Source organism: Cervus canadensis, chromosome 2 (genome assembly GCF_019320065.1).
Source record: "Cervus canadensis isolate Bull #8, Minnesota chromosome 2, ASM1932006v1, whole genome shotgun sequence".
Lineage (NCBI taxonomy): Eukaryota > Metazoa > Chordata > Mammalia > Artiodactyla > Cervidae > Cervus > Cervus canadensis.
The window spans coordinates 32,158,047-32,167,265 of NC_057387.1; the positions used below are offsets into that span (position 1 = coordinate 32,158,047).

General features: G+C 50.0%; 1 long non-coding RNA gene across 1 annotated transcript; it reads right to left on the reverse strand.

The window, feature by feature from the left end:
- Positions 1–1,767: 1,767 nt before the first annotated feature.
- Positions 1,768–8,071, reverse strand: LOC122427543. Its single transcript, XR_006265436.1, has 3 exons — positions 7,914–8,071; positions 6,916–7,053; positions 1,768–1,892 (listed from the first exon to the last, which is right to left on the reverse strand). It is a non-coding gene; the product is annotated as an uncharacterized LOC122427543 (long non-coding RNA).
- Between the last annotated feature and the right edge of the window lie 1,148 nt (positions 8,072–9,219).

The window sequence follows — 9,219 nt, forward strand, 5'->3', positions numbered from 1 at the left end:
AGTCCTGCCATATAGCAGGTGTTGAGGGCTATCTGAGGGCTTGACTGTTCAGAAAGTGGGGAAGGTATTTCCTTAATATATAAAGAGTTCCTAAAAAATTGCTAAGAAAAAGATAAAAGGATATGAATAGAAGGTTCATAGAAAATAAAATACAAGTGACTCCTACACATGTAAAAAGATGTTTAGTTTCATTCACAACAGAAGAAATGCACATTGAAAAATGAGATACCATATTTTACCTATTATGTTGACAAATAACTTTTCTTTAAAAAAAGGCTGATAACACATATGTTGCTAGTAGGAGAAGAGTTAAACTGTACAGTTTCTGCAGAAGATAACTAGACAGTATTTATCAAAATTGCAAAGGTGCATCCCATGGCTCATTAGGCCATATCTGTCAAAATTATGAAGGCACACACTCATTCGTCTAAAGGCATTCATCCAAAGATACTCCCTCAGCAGTATTTGTCATTAAAAAAATGGAAACAATTTAGATGTCTATCAACAAGGAATTGTTTACATAATTTATGGTACCACCACACAATCAAATTTTTTGCAGCCATGAAAATGAACAAATCTGCTCTGTATGTTTTGATGTGGAAACATCTGCAAAATGTGTTGTTAAATGAAAAAAGATGCAGGGCTGTGTGACCATTTGTGTATACTGCACATACTTGTAGAGGCATAAAATATTTCTGGAATGATTCATAAGAAACTGATAATAGTGCATAACGCTAGGGCAAGCATGGCTGGGGGAAGGCATGGGAGAAAGATTTACTTTTCATCTTTTGAATTTTAGTATACCTTATGTCTGTACCATGTTGATTCAGTATAGCCATATCTGCCTCTATAATGCATCTGAGATCTCTAGAAAGGGGACTTCTGAATCTGGCCACAGTGACTGCCTTTACAGAAGGCAGTCTGCCTTTACAGAGGGAAAGTGAGGGCTGGAGGGCCCTGGAAACAGAAACTCAGCACTGAACTTAATGAGTTCCGTTTTAATTTTTCTTGACCATAGGCATGTCTTACTTGCTCATTAAAATACCAAAGTGCATTTCTCCTTGCTCCTCCAGACTGCCACTGTCTGCCCTGCCCCACCCCCATCTCTGCCCCTCTGTTCAGGCTCATGCCGCCTTCTCCACAGCGGGGCATGGCCAGAAGGGCAGGGACTGCGGGATCTCCTTCTGCCTTGGGGCTTCCTTGCCCTCATCTGTAAAATAGGAGAACAGTAGTGTCTATGCTCTAGGGTGCCTGAGAGGGGTGTACATGAGATAACATCCCCCCCGCTGACCTTTGGCAGATACCTCTAAACTTTGAAGGAAGAAAGAAGTGGCAAAGGCTTTGACAATACCTTCTAATATTTATGAAGAGCAGTGAGGACATTCTTCTAGTTTGTACTCGAGGTTGAGGGGTAAAAAGGGGTGTCCCAGATTGCTCACGTGCCCAACATCCTGGAGCCCCAAACTCCCAGCCTGGGAGGAAGCTTTGTTCGGTGTAAACAGAAGGGAGCGGGTTCTGCTCTAGTAGGTGCAGCATCAGCTGGGAGGCGGGGAGGGGAATGTGCTGGGAGACAGTAGGGAGGGGGCTATCTGTCTGCCCCCACCTCAGACCTGGGTAGGGACAATCAAGTGCAAAGCCTGCCTTGCTCCAGAGCCAGCATGAAGCTTTCAGTACCGGAGTCAAATATAGACCCATTTCCATAAAAGCACCAGCCTGCTTCTATAAATACCTCAGCCAGTTTTCCGGGGTTCTCATGTGACTTTGATGCCTACCTCTGTCTGCGGGGATCCGTCTCCATGGTGACCAGGCCATGTGACCAGCTACTCTTCATTCATGGCAGGTTGCCGCATCCCGTGTTGGGGGTGGGGTGGTGAAGGGGGCTGGAGGGAGGGCTAAGGAGAGGGAGAAGGGGAATGAACAATGAATAACAATAAACTGTCTGGTCTTGGGGGAAACGGCAGAGTGCCAGCCTTAATGCAAGGATGCTCTGACAGAATTATTAATCTCCCCAAAGCTGGCTGTCAGGGAGGAAAATTTTTATTTGAGAAGCAATAGACATCTTTGCCTATGAGTCAGAGAAGCAAAATCTCAGGGCTGTAAGGGGCACCTTAACAACTCTTGAGGACTGTTACAATCCCCTGGTTGTCCGATGAGGGTAACTAGGCCTGGAAAGGTCGAGGGACTTGTCCAAGGTCAGGCGGCGAGTCAGTTGGAAACTGGGACAAGAATCAGCGTGTGTGTGCTCAGTAGGCTCCTCTCCATCCCTCACTGGGACTCTGCTCTGGCCTGGGGATGGCAAGGGGCTGCAGAGATATGTGTGACTCTGGTCAGTGGGGACTTCGATACCTTGGCTCCCAGGTCATCCCACCTGGCTGGGGTCATAGATCCTTCAGGGGAGGGAAAAACCATTCTGGGCCTAGACTCCACACTGGCCTCTTGGCAGATCCATGTGGAGAGAGTGGCTAATAAATCATGAGAAATCCCGCAGTATCCAGCAAAGCCAGATGTCATCCTCAGTCATCTATGGAAATATTTCTGTGATCAGAATGTCCCAGATCTGCCCCCATCCAGCCAAACCCCTCAAACATCACCAAGTCCTATGCCCATTCTTGCTTGGGGCTGGGGATGAGATGAAACGGTAGGAAAGGACTGTTCCTGCCTTCACAGAGCTGCCCTGCTTAGGTGCACATGGAGAAGTGAATAGAAGAGAATCTGGTTAGCCAGCAGCTGAGCTCAAGGGACGTTTGGAGCTGGATGTAAGATGGGCCATGAAAGTTGGGGAAGACTTACAGGAGGATCGGAGGGGAGGACACAGCCAGGCAGGCCGATGGAGAGGGGCATTGTCAGGGGATCCTGGGTGCTGGGGTAGGACCTGTGCAGGGGGAGGGGGGGTGCGGGGCAGTGCTCTGTTGAGGTGGACCAAGGAGGGAACTCTGGACATGCCTTGGGTTAGGACACTGCTGATCGCAGACTTAGTTCATATGGTTCAATCCCATGAGCTCAAACCACCAGCAGTGGAGGGTCCAGGAGTACCAGAGATGACAAAGAAACTCGTGCACTGACATATTTCTGGGGGAGACAGAACACAAAACCAGACATTATCATGGGCCTGCATGTGTCAGTATCAGCCACAGGCTCTGCAACCACCTGGCCTCAGGACGGGTCTTCAGCAAGATTCACAGAGGTTAAAATCCATCAGGCTGGAGGCTGGTACCAGCCACAGTGACCCAGGGCAATCCTCCGTCTTCCTAACTCTCTTCACCTCTGCAGTCTTTTTAGCGCTGAGGATAGAACCTCCTGCCTGTCCCTGCCCCCTCACTACCATGGGCTCTCAGCCAGCCTGACAGTGGACTGGCTATAACAGCGCATCCCCAAGCTCAAGGGGTGAGAGCTGATGCTCTGAAGTGGAGGGGGAGCGGCAAGAGAACAAGCCGTGCAGGCCATGCGTTCTGTTTCACCACCCGCTGAGCACCCACGCTGTGTGTGTTTACTTCACCAAGGCTGCTGGAGTCCAGAGACAGTGCCCAACCTGTTTCTAGAAAAGCCTCTTCTGGCTCCTAGCTGGGAGTGTGGGATGGAGGCACACGTTCATTCAGCACTGACAGGTAGTCAGCATGGTGGAATGGTCAGAGCACCCTAGGGAGACAGATTTGAATTAGTTCTGGCTCTGTTGCTCACTTATGACTCTCTTGGGGAGATTATTTAGACTGTCCAGGCCTCAGTTGCTTACCTATGAAAGAGAATAATGTCACCTAATAGGAGAAACAGTTGTGAAAATCAAAATGATTACGAAGTGTCCGGCACGTAGAAAGTGATTTTAAAAGACAGTTGCCTCGGACTCCCCTCAGGGTCCAGTGGTTAAGAATCCATGCTCCCCATGCGGAAGATGTGGGTTTGATCCCTGGTCAGGGAATTAAGATCCCACATGCTGCATGGCACAGCCAAATGAATTTTAAAAAAGTAAAAAGCAGCCATCTCTACTACAGTGGGTGGATGAATGGATGCACCTCCTCATGGGTACCAGTTTCCATGCTCACCGGCCCAGCATTCTCAAGTCTTCCCCTGCATCATCTCTTCTGCTGAGAAGATTCTCCCTCTTGGCTCCCCTCATCAGAAGCCTTTCTGTCCTTCAAAGCCCCATTTCAGTGTCACTCTTCCCTGCTACCATGCCCGATCACCCACAGGATGCTCCTTGTGTAGACTCTGCTCACACAGAGGACCAGCTATTGTACCATCCTTCAGTACGCAGCAATAACAACAAGTGCTACTGGGATGGGATGCCATTTACCACGCTGAGAACCTAACAGGCCTGAGACTTAGAAAGGTAAGTGACTTGTCCATGGTCACACAGCTATGACGTGGCGAGAGTGAAAGATAAACTCCAGCCCGTTTGGTTCCACCTCTTGGGCACAGCTTCTGCATCCTCCCTGTTAATGATACTCTTACTTGACCATCTTCACTCTCTCAACTACATTACCAGCCTGTGTGGTGTGGCAGGAAAAAAAATACAGATCCTGGGTTTAGCTAGAAATAGGGTTAAAATTCACCTTTGCCACTGACGAGTTGTAAGTAAGTTGTGATCTCGTAAGTCCTCAATCTTTCCAGATCTGTCTCCTTGCCTACATCTGTGTGCAGTCCTTGAGATGACGTGACATGCGGTGATGGGCCTGTCTTATAACAACAGACATCACCACTGGCACGGCCTGGCCCCCAGGTGGCTGGGTGTGTGACGACAGCTAGTCCTTGAGTGTATATCCTGTAGCAGGCACCCTTCTAAGGGCTCCTGTACATCCTCTCTTTGTTTTCCTGATAACATTACCATGAAGTAAAGACTTTGAGGATCCCCATTTTATAAAACCAGAGCTTAAAGAGGTTGAGAAACTCGCCCAGTGCAGCAAAAGCAGACAGCAAAGCTGTGACTTGACCCAGATCCATCAGATCCCAAAACCCATGCTCTGTACCGTGATTCCTCACTGCTTCCTTGCGAAGTAGGTGAAGAATATTCTTCTTCCATTACTGCCATGAGGCAGTTAAACAGAAATCACAAATTCCATTTTACAGATGGAGCAGCAAAAGCCTGAGGTATCACGTGACTTGCCCAAGGTCACGTGGTGACAGAGTCAGTTCTCGAACTTGGGGCTCCTAAACCCAGGCCTCCACTTTCTCCCTTGTCCCTGCTGCCTGTAGCTGAGATTCTTGAGACAGAGACATCAGGACTCTGGGAGCTTGGCCAGTAAGTTGGCCACAGGTCTCAGCCTCAGTCCAGGAAACCTCCAACCATGGAGAAATTTGCTTTGAAGACAAAGGATGATTCCTGGCAAGGAGAGTCATTCCTATTTCTGTTCTAGACAAATGGGAAGCTGTCTCAGATTCCATGATAAATCTTTTTGCTAAAGATGATACATCACTTTGAGCTGGTTATATGCGCAGTCTTTGGACATCATACAAGTCAATTACTGAGACCAAGTCCTCAGCGCTGAGCAGAGATATTTTCTTTGGTTGCTGTAACAGAGCCAGAGCCTCCCAGAGACTGCCGAGTGCTGACACCTGCCCAGAAGCCCTGTGGGGAAGGTGTCCACCACTCCCATTCTGATGGCCTCCACTGTCTCCCCCTGAGGTCACCACAAGGTTTCTGGGCAGGATTATTGACAGCCAAGATTATTCTGCCTATTTTATAATCCCAAGCCTTACTCTTGGCTAACTGGACTTGGGGAAGTAAGTTTCCACCCCAGGACAAAACCCCAAGTACAGAGCAGCAAACAGGGCCTTGCTTCCCTCACCCTGAGTCTCAGAAGCATATCCCTACACTCTGAGGAGCTCCTTACCTGAGTCTAAAACACTTCCAGGTCAACTCTCTGCCCCTCGCAAACCTCTTGGGCATCACAACTTTCTGAGGCTGACCCCTGAGAACCACTCCAGGCCAGCAGATCCAGCCTTCCCTCACTCTCGGACTCTAAGAGGAACCTGTGTGTGGTTTTCAGTGTTGCAGGACGAAGGTTTGAGACCGTATTAAGAACATGGGTGATGTGAGCTTCATGACTTTGGCAGGTCTTTAATTTCTCTGAGCCCTCATCTGAAAATGTGACCAATGGCCCATCCTTGCTCCGAAATGCTACGAGTCATTCTCTGGGATTCCAGGAACACAGTTGGAGATGGCTGGAGCATAAGATGAGGGGGCTGGAGTGGTAAGGAATAGGGAGGTAGGGATTAAATGGAGAGGGCAGGGGTCTGAATCATACAGAACTTGAATGTCATGCTAAAAGGCTTAGATTTTATTTTAAAGGTAATGGAAAACCAGGGGAAATTTTTAAGCATGGGAGAAGAGTTGCCAGATTTAGCAAATACCAAACATCTATTTAAGTTTAAACTGGGCATCTTGTATTTTATCTGGCAACGCTGCAAGGAGTGACAGAGAAAGCTCTCTGGCCACTGAGTGGAGAATGTGTCGTAGGGAATAACACTGGAAGCACAGACCATTGAGGAGGTGATTATCTTCCAGGCCATAGTTACAAAAGTTAATATTTGTTGAATGCATGTTTTTACCAGGCACTGTTCTCAGTGTTTTATGTGTATAAATTCATTTAATTCTCATAACAAAGTGTAGTATCATTTCCGTTTTACAGGTGAGGAGACAGCAGCACAGAGGGGTTAAGTTAGTTGACTGTCACACAGCTAGTTAGTGGCAGAATTGAAATTGGAGTCCCAAGCCCACATGCTTAACCACCGTGACATGCTGCCACTCCAGTGGGCCATGAGAGCCTGGACCAGGCCCTGTAGTGGGAATTAGGTGTCAGTCTGAAGCTGTCTTGACGCCCCAACCCCTGGGGTGGGGGTTGGGACGCTGTGACTGGCAGAGAAGAGAGAAGGGAGGCTCAGGGATCCAAGCTCTATCACAGTGACACATTTTCAGATTACCTGGTACTTTTTGAAGCAGGAAGAAGGGCTCATAAGAAAAAGAACTAGCATCTCTTCAGCATCTACCAAACACCAGGCAGGGAGCATGGCAATCCTCGAAGTATTCAGGAATCAATCAGCAGGCACAGTGGTCGAAGGCTGTGGAGTGAAAGAGGACTTGAGGATTCTTCTTTGGGATGACTGAGGGGCCCCAGTGAGGGACCAGGGAGAATAGGCATCTAGTTCAGGACATGTTGAATTTATCAGGTATAAGACCAGGAGGCAATCAAGGCCCAGAGAGGTTAAGTGACTACCTTGGAGTCACACAGAAGGTAAGTGTCAGTGCAGAAACTAGAAGTCTTTTTGACTGTGTCTGGGGTGCCTGATACAGACAGGACCCCAGTCTAGGTTCAAAGATGAAGACACCTCAGAACACAAGTCGTGACCAGTATTTGGGGACTGCTGTTTGATGCGGGTTCAGGTGGTGCCTACGTGCTCAGTTCTGAGAGCAGACCGTGCCCCTTCAACTTTGAAATGAAAGCCAAGGGCTGAGTTTTAAGTACTGTGAGCCAAGAACATTCTCTCTGCAATGGTTTTCTCCATCTGTAAAAAGACAACAATATCCACAGCAAAGCTGTTTTGGAGATGAAATGAAGTAAGTAAATGGGGAAGCATTGACCCATGCCGTGTAATCTGTCCTTGTGCTATTATTCCAATCTTCTGCCTCTGCCACTACCCCTCACCCTTTCCTGCTCCTCCATCTTCCTCTCTCTCCCTGGTCTGCCCTCCCATTTTCTCATCTTCCCTTCTCTCTTTTTAGGCCTTGGGACAGATCCTGCTCCAGGGAGTGTCTGCAGATAAGCAGCCTCGAAACAAAACGTGCAGTCTCCCATCTCGGCCAGCCTAGCCACCCCCCCGCCCACCCCCCCCACCCCCCCACCCCCCGCCTCTAGTTCTCCACCCCACCCCCACACTCACTTGCCTTACGGGACAGCCCACCCTGTAGGGGACCAGCCCACCTGGCCTTCTCTCCTGCTGACTATCAGCTCCCCTCCCTGCTGCCACATCCACTGGCTTCCTAGGGGACCCAGCGACCCCCACCGGCGGTTGCCCAGGGATTGCCACCAGAGGTGGCCGGAGGGACTGCAGAGACACCACAAGAGTCCCAAGGGGATGGGGAGGCTCCAGCCGGGACAGCCTGGAAATGTACAAAGCTGATCCCTAGGGACCGGCGAGAGACTGACGTCAAACCGAGGCTGAAAATATAGTCTGGAAAGTCACGCGGCATCGTGAAAAATGAGCCGTCTCCCCAGCCAGAGACATGGACGGTGGGGAAGGGATATAAATCCCGGCTCTTTAGAGGCTCCAAACATCAGGGGTTGCTAGCTTCTAAGCTGCCTGTCGAGAGGTCTCGGGGGTCCCCAGTGTCCCATTCAGGGGCCAGGGCACCTGCAACCATCCCCATTCCTGAGAGCAGTCAGTGCCCTGAGAACTGAGGCCCAGCAAGGGAATCTAGGGGTGATCCTGGCCCCCTCCCCCATGCCCACACTGCTCAGCCCGTCTTTGGCTAAGCCGTGGTGTGGTGGGCAACACGACCTCCCGCAAACCACACGCAGAAGGCCCAGAGAGCCAGGGCCAGAGCCTCAAAGTGGAGGTCAAGGTCCCTGATGGCATTGAGCTCTGAAGTGCAGCCCGCTGCCAGGGAAGCCTGCTTCCCCATTCCATTTTCTTCCCCTCCCCACCCCACCACCGTCACAACTACTTAGAAGTCTCTCCTTTTAAGAGGTACAGAGCTGTTGGGTGGCCTAGTGTCCAATCCATAGGCAGTCTGTCAGGGAGGGCCTGGAGTCCGCTGCAGTGTGAGGTTCTCAGAGACTGGACTTCCCACGGCCTTCAGACGCCCAAGCACCCCCTTCAGGCTGGTGTGAAAGGAACAGAGGAGCCCCAGGCATGAGGGCTGGTCATGGGATTACGGCTTTCTGGGACACCTGGCCCTGGGCCCCCAGGGCCTGCGAGGACTTCAAAGGCAGACGGCCCTGCCCCCACTGGCCTTGGTACTCCATAAGCTCCCAAGAATTAAAGCAGTCCCAGGGAAAGTGTCCGGGGTTCCCCACCAAAGCAACTGAGGTGACATTTTCACCACCTCGTGGCAATAGAGTCAAATGAGGTTTTAACTGTCATAAGAAAAGAAAGAAAATTTGGTTTGTCTTACCCCCGAGTTAAGGGGCTTCCCTGGTTGCTCCACGGTAAAGAACTCACTCGGCTGCCAATGCAGGAGAGACAGGAGACGTGGGTTTGAGCCCCGGGCCGGGAAGATCCCCTGGA